General features: G+C 36.1%; 1 non-coding gene across 1 annotated transcript; it reads left to right on the top strand.

Moving 5' to 3' along the window:
* Window positions 1-2261: 2261 nt before the first annotated feature.
* LOC133827891 (small nucleolar RNA R71) lies at window positions 2262-2368 on the top strand. Its single transcript, XR_009890540.1, has one exon. It is a non-coding gene; the product is annotated as a small nucleolar RNA R71 (small nucleolar RNA).
* The last annotated feature ends 7239 nt before the right edge of the window (window positions 2369-9607 follow it).

Below are 9607 nucleotides of genomic sequence, written 5' to 3'. Positions count from 1 at the left end.
CTCTCCACCCCGTTTGTACTCTAGTAGGGATTAATTCATTTTTCTCATTTTCAACAACTGTGATCCCAGACTTCTTAGGCACAACTTGAACTGGACTAACCCACTGACTATCAGAAGTAGGGTAAATGATACCTACGTCTAACAATTTTATGACCTCTTCTCTAACTACTTCTTTCATATTTGGATTTAACCTTCTTTGACATTCCCGAGAGGTTTTAGCATTCTCTTCTAGATGGATTCTATGCATACATATGGATGGGCTAATTCCTTTAATGTCTCCAATGTTCCAACCTATGGCTTCTTCATGTTTTCTAAGGACATCTAATAATTTATCTTCTTGTTCTTTATCTAAAGCGGGTGCTATGATAACAGGTAAAGTTTCAGATTCTCCTAGAAAAGCATATTTTAAATTTTCTGGTAAAGGTTTAAGGTCTAACTTTGGAGACTCAGAAATTGATTGAACATGATCTAAGGGTGAAAAAGGTTCAACATTGGTTTCATTTAAGGGTATAGGCTCTACCAAAGAATTCACATCGTCATTAGAGTCATCAACATATAAGTTTATACCAAAGTATTTTTCACAAAAATCAAGTAAGTCATTTCCATCATCTTCACAAATACTATCTATCATGTTAACTTCATGCATTTCCTCACACTCAACAGATTTAACAACATTCAATTCAACAGTCATATTTCCAAAAGATAATTTCAAAACACCATTACGACAATTTATGATTGCATTAGATGTAGCTAAGAATGGTCTACCTAAAATGATAGGAATTTGAGCATGCATATTTTCCACAGGTTGAGTACCAAGAACAATTAAGTCAACAAGAAAATAAAATTTATCAACTTTTATCAAAACATCCTCTATAATGCCTCTAGGAATTTTCACAGAACGATCGGCTAATTGAAGAGTTATAGAGGTAGGTTTTAGCTCACCAAGACCAAGTTGCTTATAAACAGAATAAGGCAATAAATTCACACTAGCACCCAAATCAAGTAAAGCCTTGTTAATAAAATGATCACCAATAATGCATGAAATTGTGGGACACCCAGGATCTTTATATTTAACAAGACTCTTATATTGAATAATGGAACTAGCTTGTTCAGTTAAAAACGCCTTTTTAGGAACATTAGTGTTTCTCTTAACAGTACAAAGATCCTTTAAAAATTTAGAGTAGGCAGGAATTTGTTTAATGGCATCTAAGAAAGGGATATTGATACTAACTTGTTTAAAAACTTCTATGATGTCATTATATTGGTTGCCTTTTTTAATTGGAAGTAATCTTTGTGGGAATGGGACTTTTGGAATGAAATGATGGATTGGAATTTCCTTATTTGAAGAGTCATTGGCATTAGAACTAGAAGGCTGACTCTTTTCTTTTTCTTTTTCGTTTTCAACCTCGGGTATGTAATCGGGTTTGACAATGTTCTTTCCGGACCTAAGAGTTGAAATTGATTTGACTTCTCCATTATGACTAGACTTTCCTATCTCATATTGACCTTTTGGATTAGGGATAGGTTGACTAGGGAATGTTCCTTTTTCTCTATCAACTAAAGTAGTGGCGAGTTGTCCTACTTGTGTCTCGAGTTTTGTAATTGATTGAGATTGATTTTGTAGGATTTGTTGAGTTGATTGCATAAATTGTTGTAAGCTATCTTCTAAGGAAGGTTTCCTTTGTTGAGGATATGGTTGATTTTGTGGGGCATGAGTTTGGTTTTGTGTGTTGTATTGGTGCCCTTGATTCATTTGGGGTTGGTTTTGTCTCCATGAAAAGTTCGGATGGTTTCTTCAATTTGGATTGTAGGTGGATGAAAATGGGCTATCATTGGGTTTCCCATAAGAATGAAGAGCATTGGCCTCCTCAGAAAAGGCTTCTTGGTAGGAAGGACGTGATTGGGAATTATGGCACAGACTAGAACACATAGAAAAAACATATTTTCTTGGTTGTATTGGAGAGTTTATAGTTTGGCTTATGGCTAAAGCTTGTACTTTTCTCGCTAATTTGTCTAAGGATGTTCTTAAGTCTAATTCTTCTTTTACTTCATACCTTCCTCCTATTTTTGGTGAATTAGTTGACCTAGACCTAGGATCAAAATAATTCCATTGTTGTGAATTGACAGATAAATCTTCAAGGGCATCCCCCACCTCTTGTCCTTGAAATTTTAAAAAATTTCCAATATGCATAGATTGAATCATTTGACGATTAGAGGAAGTCAAACCATCATAAAAATATTTTACAAGTCTCCATTTTTCAAAACCATGATGAGGACATTTTAATAATAAATCTTTAAATATTTCCCAACATTCATAAAACTCTTCATTATCTTTTTGAAAAAACTTGGAGATTTCTCTCCTTAGACTATCAGTTTTAGACAAAGGAAAAAATTTCAGCAAGAATTTATTATAAAGTTGATCCCATGTAGTTATAGACCCTGTGGGAAGGGAATTTAACCAAGTTTTTTATTTGTCTTTTAATGAAAAAGGAAACAATCTTAGTTTGACCGACTCATCAGAAAAATATTGAAATTTAAATGTTGAGCAGATTTCTAAGAAATCTTTGACATGCATGTATGGATCCTCTCTATCTAACCCATAAAAAGATGGAAACAATTGAATGATTGTTGGTTTAAGCTCAAAATGAGTAGCTGAAGTTGTAGGTAAAATAATGCATGAATGAGCATTAGATGAAATAGGTGCAAAATATTCAAGCAAAGTTTTTTCAGGCACAACATTTTCATCAACAGTATTAACAATAGGTTCCATGATGCTCAAATTTTTACTAACACTTTCAATTTCAAACAAAGATAAACGTCTTTTTACTAATCGCTTTTTAGAGTTACGTTCCCAATGATGCATACAATTTTCACAAATTAGGCAACAAGGATAATCTCAGACAAGCAATTTTCTGATGTGGAAGATCAGTTAAAACCGCAACCACAGAGCATACTTAGAATTTTTAGAGATTTCACAACAATATAATTCTTATGGTTTACTTGTCCCCAGGCCTATTTGATTCCACTTACTCGCGCACTACTAACAACTCCCCGAGGTTAATTAGTAGAGGCGGATTGGGAATTTTGTTCAAATTTCCTTTAAGCAAAAATTGCTTATGGTGAAAGGACAAGATTTAGGTTTCTTTTTTTTTTCAAGTATTTTTCACAATTATAGGATAATATGATAAAAGGTAAAGAAAAATAAGGCAAAATTAAATAAGACTAAAATTTAGGCAAGAGTAGGGAGGCATAGCATGCCATCAACCATAACAAAATTAAGGTAAAAATTAGGAGGCACAAGTTCCATCAACTAAAACATAAGATAAAAGACTAGGATGCAAAATTGCCATCAACTAGTAACTTGCGGAAATTAAATAAAATAAAAATTACAACAAAATAAATAAAGAAAATAATAACAAAGGTTAGGAGGCACAAGTGCCGTCAACTAACAAAGATATACAAGAAATAAAAATTACAACAAAATTATAACAAAATTAGGAGGCACAAGTGCCATCGACTAAAAAAATTAAAAAGATAGATAGGAGGCACAAGTTCCGTCAACTAAAAAAATGCAATAAATATAAATAAATAACTAAGTTTTTTTTATGGGTGGTAGAACCGTCCCAAATTTTCTTTCTATATTTTTTTTCTATTTTTTTATAAATATATATATTTTAGTGCAAAAATTAAAATAACTAGTAGAAGAATTCACTAACATTGAGATAAATGTCGTTTCTTTTCTCTTGCAACTCCCCGGCAACGGCGCCAAAAACTTAATGGACCCAAAACGGGTATGTTTTAAAAGTTTATACTCGCAAGCGCACGAATCGTATATGGAATATAGTGTTCGTGTAAGCATGAGATCGAACCCAAAGGAGTTGTATAAAATAAAAAAGAAAACTATTTTAAATCAAAAGTAATAAATTCTAACCTAGCTCCAAAGATTGATGAACTTTAATATTATGAACATAAAATAAAAGATTGAAAAATAAAGTTATTTAAGAGAATAAAAATAAGCCAATAATGATTTGAAAATAAGTGTTAAAAGAAAAGATTATTAAGATACTAGAATCCACAAAATGTAAGTTTAATAATATTTATTAGTATATTGATTCCCAAGTTTTAGTGATAGTTAAAATAATTCAAACTATCGTTTTCCAAATAGATTTATAATTTTAAGCACAAATTACTTCTAAAAAGATAGGATTTTTCTTTACTTTTCAAAATTATAATTTCAAAGCATTTAGTGTAAATCAATCTAATGAAATAACAAATAAATCAATGAACATTATTTATAAGGCAAAACATAATATTTTTGTTCTAAGCATGGATGTGTACAATTTAATGACACATCTTACACAAAGAATATTATGTTTTTGCAAAATGAAGAACAAAGTGCATATTATCTAACAATCCAAAATATGAGATATTAAAGATGAAAACATACATGAAGAAGAAAAATCCATAAATTTTGTTGCAATACAAGGGAAATCAACATACAACATAAATATTACGTAGTTACAAGTTGCTTCATCATGATCTTAATAATCTTATGAAAAAGATTAGAAGCAAATAACTAGAATAGAAATTATAAAATAAATGACATACATACTTGCAAATGCTCTTGAAAAACTCAAAATGGAAGAGAGTATGGTAGAGAGAAAATGAGAGAAAAGAAGATAGTAACTAAAAATTAAGCACCCTAAAATGGTCTTGATACTCCATATTTATAGCCAAAGTGAGGTTAATAAAATAATCAATTTAAATTAATTAAATTGATTAGATTAATTAAATAAAATAAATATGGTATGTACAGGTAAATTATAGGGTGTAATGATGATGTTGTGGTGAAAAATGTGTAGAAAATGGGTAAAAAGTTGGCATTTTTGGGTATTATGGGACAAGGGAACAAGAAAAAGTGGCTAGGTGGGCTGTGGCAGGGAACCAGCTGGCTGGAAAGGCAGGCCCACGGTGGGCTTCGGGAGTGCTGGGCAGGTGTGGCCCGTGTGGCTGATGGAGATGAATGTTGAGGAGAAGACTTTGGTGGGCAACTGGCTTGTGAAGGAGAGGCTTGGGCCCGTGGCTGGCAGAGAGAATTGGCTGGGCAGGAGGGGACAATTGGCAGATGGAAGGCTGCTGAAGTGGACTTGGGCTGGCAGATGAGGGCATGGGCTGGAAGGAGGTGCTCCAGTCATATGGCTGGCAAGGAGGTGATTGCTTCGTGGGCCTGGGCTTCGGCAGGCCTCCTTGGGCCTAAGAAAAATGCCATTTTTCTTGTTATTTTCTTTCAAAACTACCACCTTTCCTTTTATTTCCTTGATTTTCAAGAGCCACAAATGAAATAATTTTCCTACAAAATAAACTATAAACTCAATTAAAATTAAATATTTTCATTAATAAAATATACCATATAACTCCCATGAAAACATTAATTAAAATTTAATTTACATAACATTTAATTTCAATAAAATCATATTTTTAGCATTCAAACTAACTATACTAATTTTAAATAATTTAATTGCAACATAACACAATAATATATCTATAAAAACATATAAAAATCTAGAAAATTACAATAAGGCTAATAAATGCAAAATTACTTAAAAACTTAACAAATCAATTAAGAACTCAAGAACTAAGCAACAATTAGCACATAAAAAGTGGTAAAATAACTCTATTTTGTAGAGTTATCACAGTGCTAGAAAGCTAACCTATCACTACTGAGGGACTAGCCTCGGCCTCTACATGCGTCAAGGTGAACACTCGAGCTGGAGTCAAGCTGTCCACCTTCCCTGATTCCTCCTTCTTCGTTGTTGGGCAGTCTTTTTTGAGTTGTTCCACCACCCTGCACAGATAGAAAGCCTTTGCTCGACATTCTCTGAAATGGTGATTCTTGCACCTCATACATTCTAGACAACTCCTCCATGTCTCACCACCTCCCTGGCGGCCACCCTGAACACCCCGACCCCTCTTATCAGGACCAACAATAGTCGAAGTATCAGGGGTCTTCCTCTTCAGATCACTGGGGCTTCCGCCCCTACCGAACCCTATGGATGGAGGCACTGCCCTGCGAACATCCCATCTCACAACGCTCTCCCTCCATATTGTTTTTTGCCCCTTCAGTGATAAGAGCCTTCTCAACAACATGGGCATAAGTCGTTTGCGCAGGTACTGAGGTAATCCTCACATCCCGGGCTATCATAGCATTAATCCCTCGAATTAACCGGTCCTGTCTAGCCGCATCTGTAGGCAGCAAGTCTGATGCAAACTTCGCCAGCCTATCAAACTTCATGGTTTACTCTGTAATTGCCATGCTGCCCTATACCAGCCCTGTGAATTCATTTACCTTTCCGGACCTGATGGCAGCATTGTAATACTTCTGGTTGAATAGAGCTCTGAACCCATCCTAACTCAAAGTAGAAATACCTCTAGTCTGTGATGCCACTTCCCACCAAATACGTGCATCCTCTCTAAGCATATAAGTGGCACAGGCCACCCTATCATTTCCTTCCACCCTCATGAAATCCAGGATAGAAGTGATCATACTCATCCGCTGTTCAACCTTTAGTTTATCTGGTCCTCCCTCAAAGTTGGAGGATGTTGTCTCCTGAACTGCTCATAAAGTGGCTCCCACCTGTTCCCAACATCAAGTGTCTATACAACTGGTGCCACAACAGGTGGCATAATAGGTGCAGCACTCCCTGACGGAGCCTGCTATCTCAAGTGACGAATCTGCTCTTCCTAACTCTGTAACCTGGCTTGCATGTCTGCAAGTATCTGCTGCCAGTTCTCAGGGACTGGCGGAGGGTTCTGGTCCTGATCATCATCTCTAGCCTCAGACCCTATGCTGGCTAGTCATATATATCGCCTTGGATGTATAGCTATCCATGTTTATCTGCAATCAATGACTCGGCAGTCAAGCAATGATGACAGGCTAACAATCCTTCCATAGTTCACCATTGAGACTCAATCCACAAAAGAAATCAAGATGCAAACAATCATTCAAATATTCATTCACATACAACATCAATGCTAAGAAGCACGCCTCATTATAATCACACAGCAGTCAAGGGTCAGGCCCTGTCACTATCTCATACCCCCTATTAATCACACACATTAAAACATTTATATTTCATTCAAACATTTAAACATATAATCACGGATACACAATTACCAAACCCTGAGTCGAGCTTGTCTTTGGTAGCGAGTGTACATGTCCAGCCAGTCTTCAGGAAGTTTTAATTTTAGCTGACTTTGATACCAAGTTTTAACGCCCTGGGTAACCAAGACCATTACACTGTGTATTTGAAATAGTGCTAGACATGCTAATCAAGTCATTTGAGTAAAAATGTGATCCTAAAGTCAATATTAAGGTTAGGGTAAAAGATTTTTATTGTAAACGGTTAGTTTTTATTCAAAATAGATGTTTGGTACATGGGATCCCAAAAACAAGGTTTAAAAGAAAAATTTACAATTTTCAGAATTTATATACAACCAAGGGCCACTCTAATGGCAAAATACAAGTTTCTGGCTTCTGTCCTTGTACTTATCCTCGGTTGTGGCAGTCCAGTGACTGACTATGTATACTCTGCCCCCAGAGCTCTCAAACTAACGGTTGATCAAGTTTCCCTTTGCCTTTACCTACACCACGTAGCACCCGTGAGCCAAGGCCCAGTAAGAAAACCATGAACATCAAACACATGTGGAAATAAGAATATTCAATCAAGCTTATCTCATTTAAACATAAAAGTGGGTACGAATATTCAATTAATCAATGATAAGCTTATAATCCCAAGTTCTCAAATAATCAGTGTTGGCACACTTAGGCCGAGCCCCTGCTGATCAAGCTGGCCCTAGCTCGCTTTGGCCGGGCCGCGCTCAGTACGTTTACCACTGACCCCGGCTCCCTTAGGCCGGTCATTCTTGTAAATCATACCAATTTTACAAATACATAGTAGAAGCAATCAATAATTGGGAATCTCAGTCCCATTCACAACCACACAAGGGTGTAGTTTTCTTACCTTGAATCCTAATCGAGAGATACAGAATGGTATCAAGCACGATCCTCAGTCTTGAGCCTTGGCAATAAACCTAGTCAATTTCTAATCCAAATAAATACTTAGGAGACAAAAACTAGCATCCGGGACCTTAATTTCTACTAAACCGGGTAGTAGAAAATTGTCCCAAGCACTTAGGTTCAAGCCCCCGAGCCTCACCAATTCTAGAAATTAACCTAAAGGCAAAACCCCCAGGTAGGACGCGCACCCAAATCAGAGGCTAAACCCCCAAGCCTCAAGGGGAGGCGAGTCGCGACTTGCCCCCTAGGGTCGCGGCATGCCCCCAAGACAAAAAGAACATTCCCAGGATTTCTTGGCACGTGGGCTGCGGCGCCCATGAGCTGGGTCGCGGCGTACCCCCTTGTACCCAGAATTTTTTGGGTTTGCTCCACAACCTTCACAGCCAAATACATCAAAACTTCAAACAGAACTAACATCCCAACCAAAACTAAACTCAGCTACGAATTGAGGGCTTTTAATCACCCAATTTAAACACAAAACCACAACTATAATACCTAAGCTAACACTCCAATTCATTAGAAATTTATCATCCAAATAACTAGAACTTCCTAACATATTCAGTGACAAGAACTTACTTTATTTGGCAGCTACACTTCCTAACTTCAATCCTCACTCCTTGAGCTTCATTCTCCTAAATTCCTAGCTGAATTTCCTGGTTAAATGCTTCAATTCATCAAGACCTCCCTGCAGAATCTCCTTAAGCCTTAACTTTTAGTTTCACAAGAACCACTAAAGCATGAGAGAAAGGTAGAGAGAATCGTGAGAGAGAGGGAAAGGAGAATGTGAGATGTTTTCCTAAAGCTTCAGTTCACTTCCAACACTTGAGTATATCCCTTAATCTTTGCCCTCCTAAGCTTTATAGTCCACTAATTATCTCTAGGGTAAAACGGTCATTCTGCTCCCGGTTCCCGCAATATCCTCAAGTGTTCTTAATATTAAATAATTAACCTCGTCGTGCGCAACTAATTACCAAATACTTATTTAATATCTATAAATCCCAAACTATCCTCTAAATTCCCAAACATACCCCATAGCTCCCTCCGAGCCAGGTATTAAACCCCGTTGTGACTATTTCGCTAATCCGCTCACTAGAACCGTCTCGAACCATATACTGCAAATATATCCACATAGTAATGTGGTCTCAATAATTTATCACATATAATCACATTTATGCCCTCAACGGGCCAAAATTACAAAAATGCCCTTATAAGCTAGAAAGTGCCCACATGCATATATTATATCCATATATAATCATATTAATCATGCATGCCAAAAAATCATGCATTTAACAATTTAAACATCCATATACCAATTATGTCCTCCAGGCACGCTAATCAAGCCCTTTAAGCCTTAAGAGTGATTTTGGGTCGTTACATATCGACTCTCATTCAATTACAAGGATGAACTTTGTAGTGCATCAATTTTTTTTAATTTTATTATAATTTTGTGATTTATTTTATTTAAGTATTAAGTGTGATGAATTGTTTTATTTAAATATTGTTTATTTTATTTAGTTGTTGTTGTTTTAT

The sequence above is a fragment of the Humulus lupulus genome, chromosome 3 (genome assembly GCF_963169125.1).
Source record: "Humulus lupulus chromosome 3, drHumLupu1.1, whole genome shotgun sequence".
NCBI lineage: Eukaryota > Viridiplantae > Streptophyta > Magnoliopsida > Rosales > Cannabaceae > Humulus > Humulus lupulus.
Note: the sequence above shows the minus strand (reverse complement) of the source record. Positions and strands in the feature narration are given on the sequence as shown.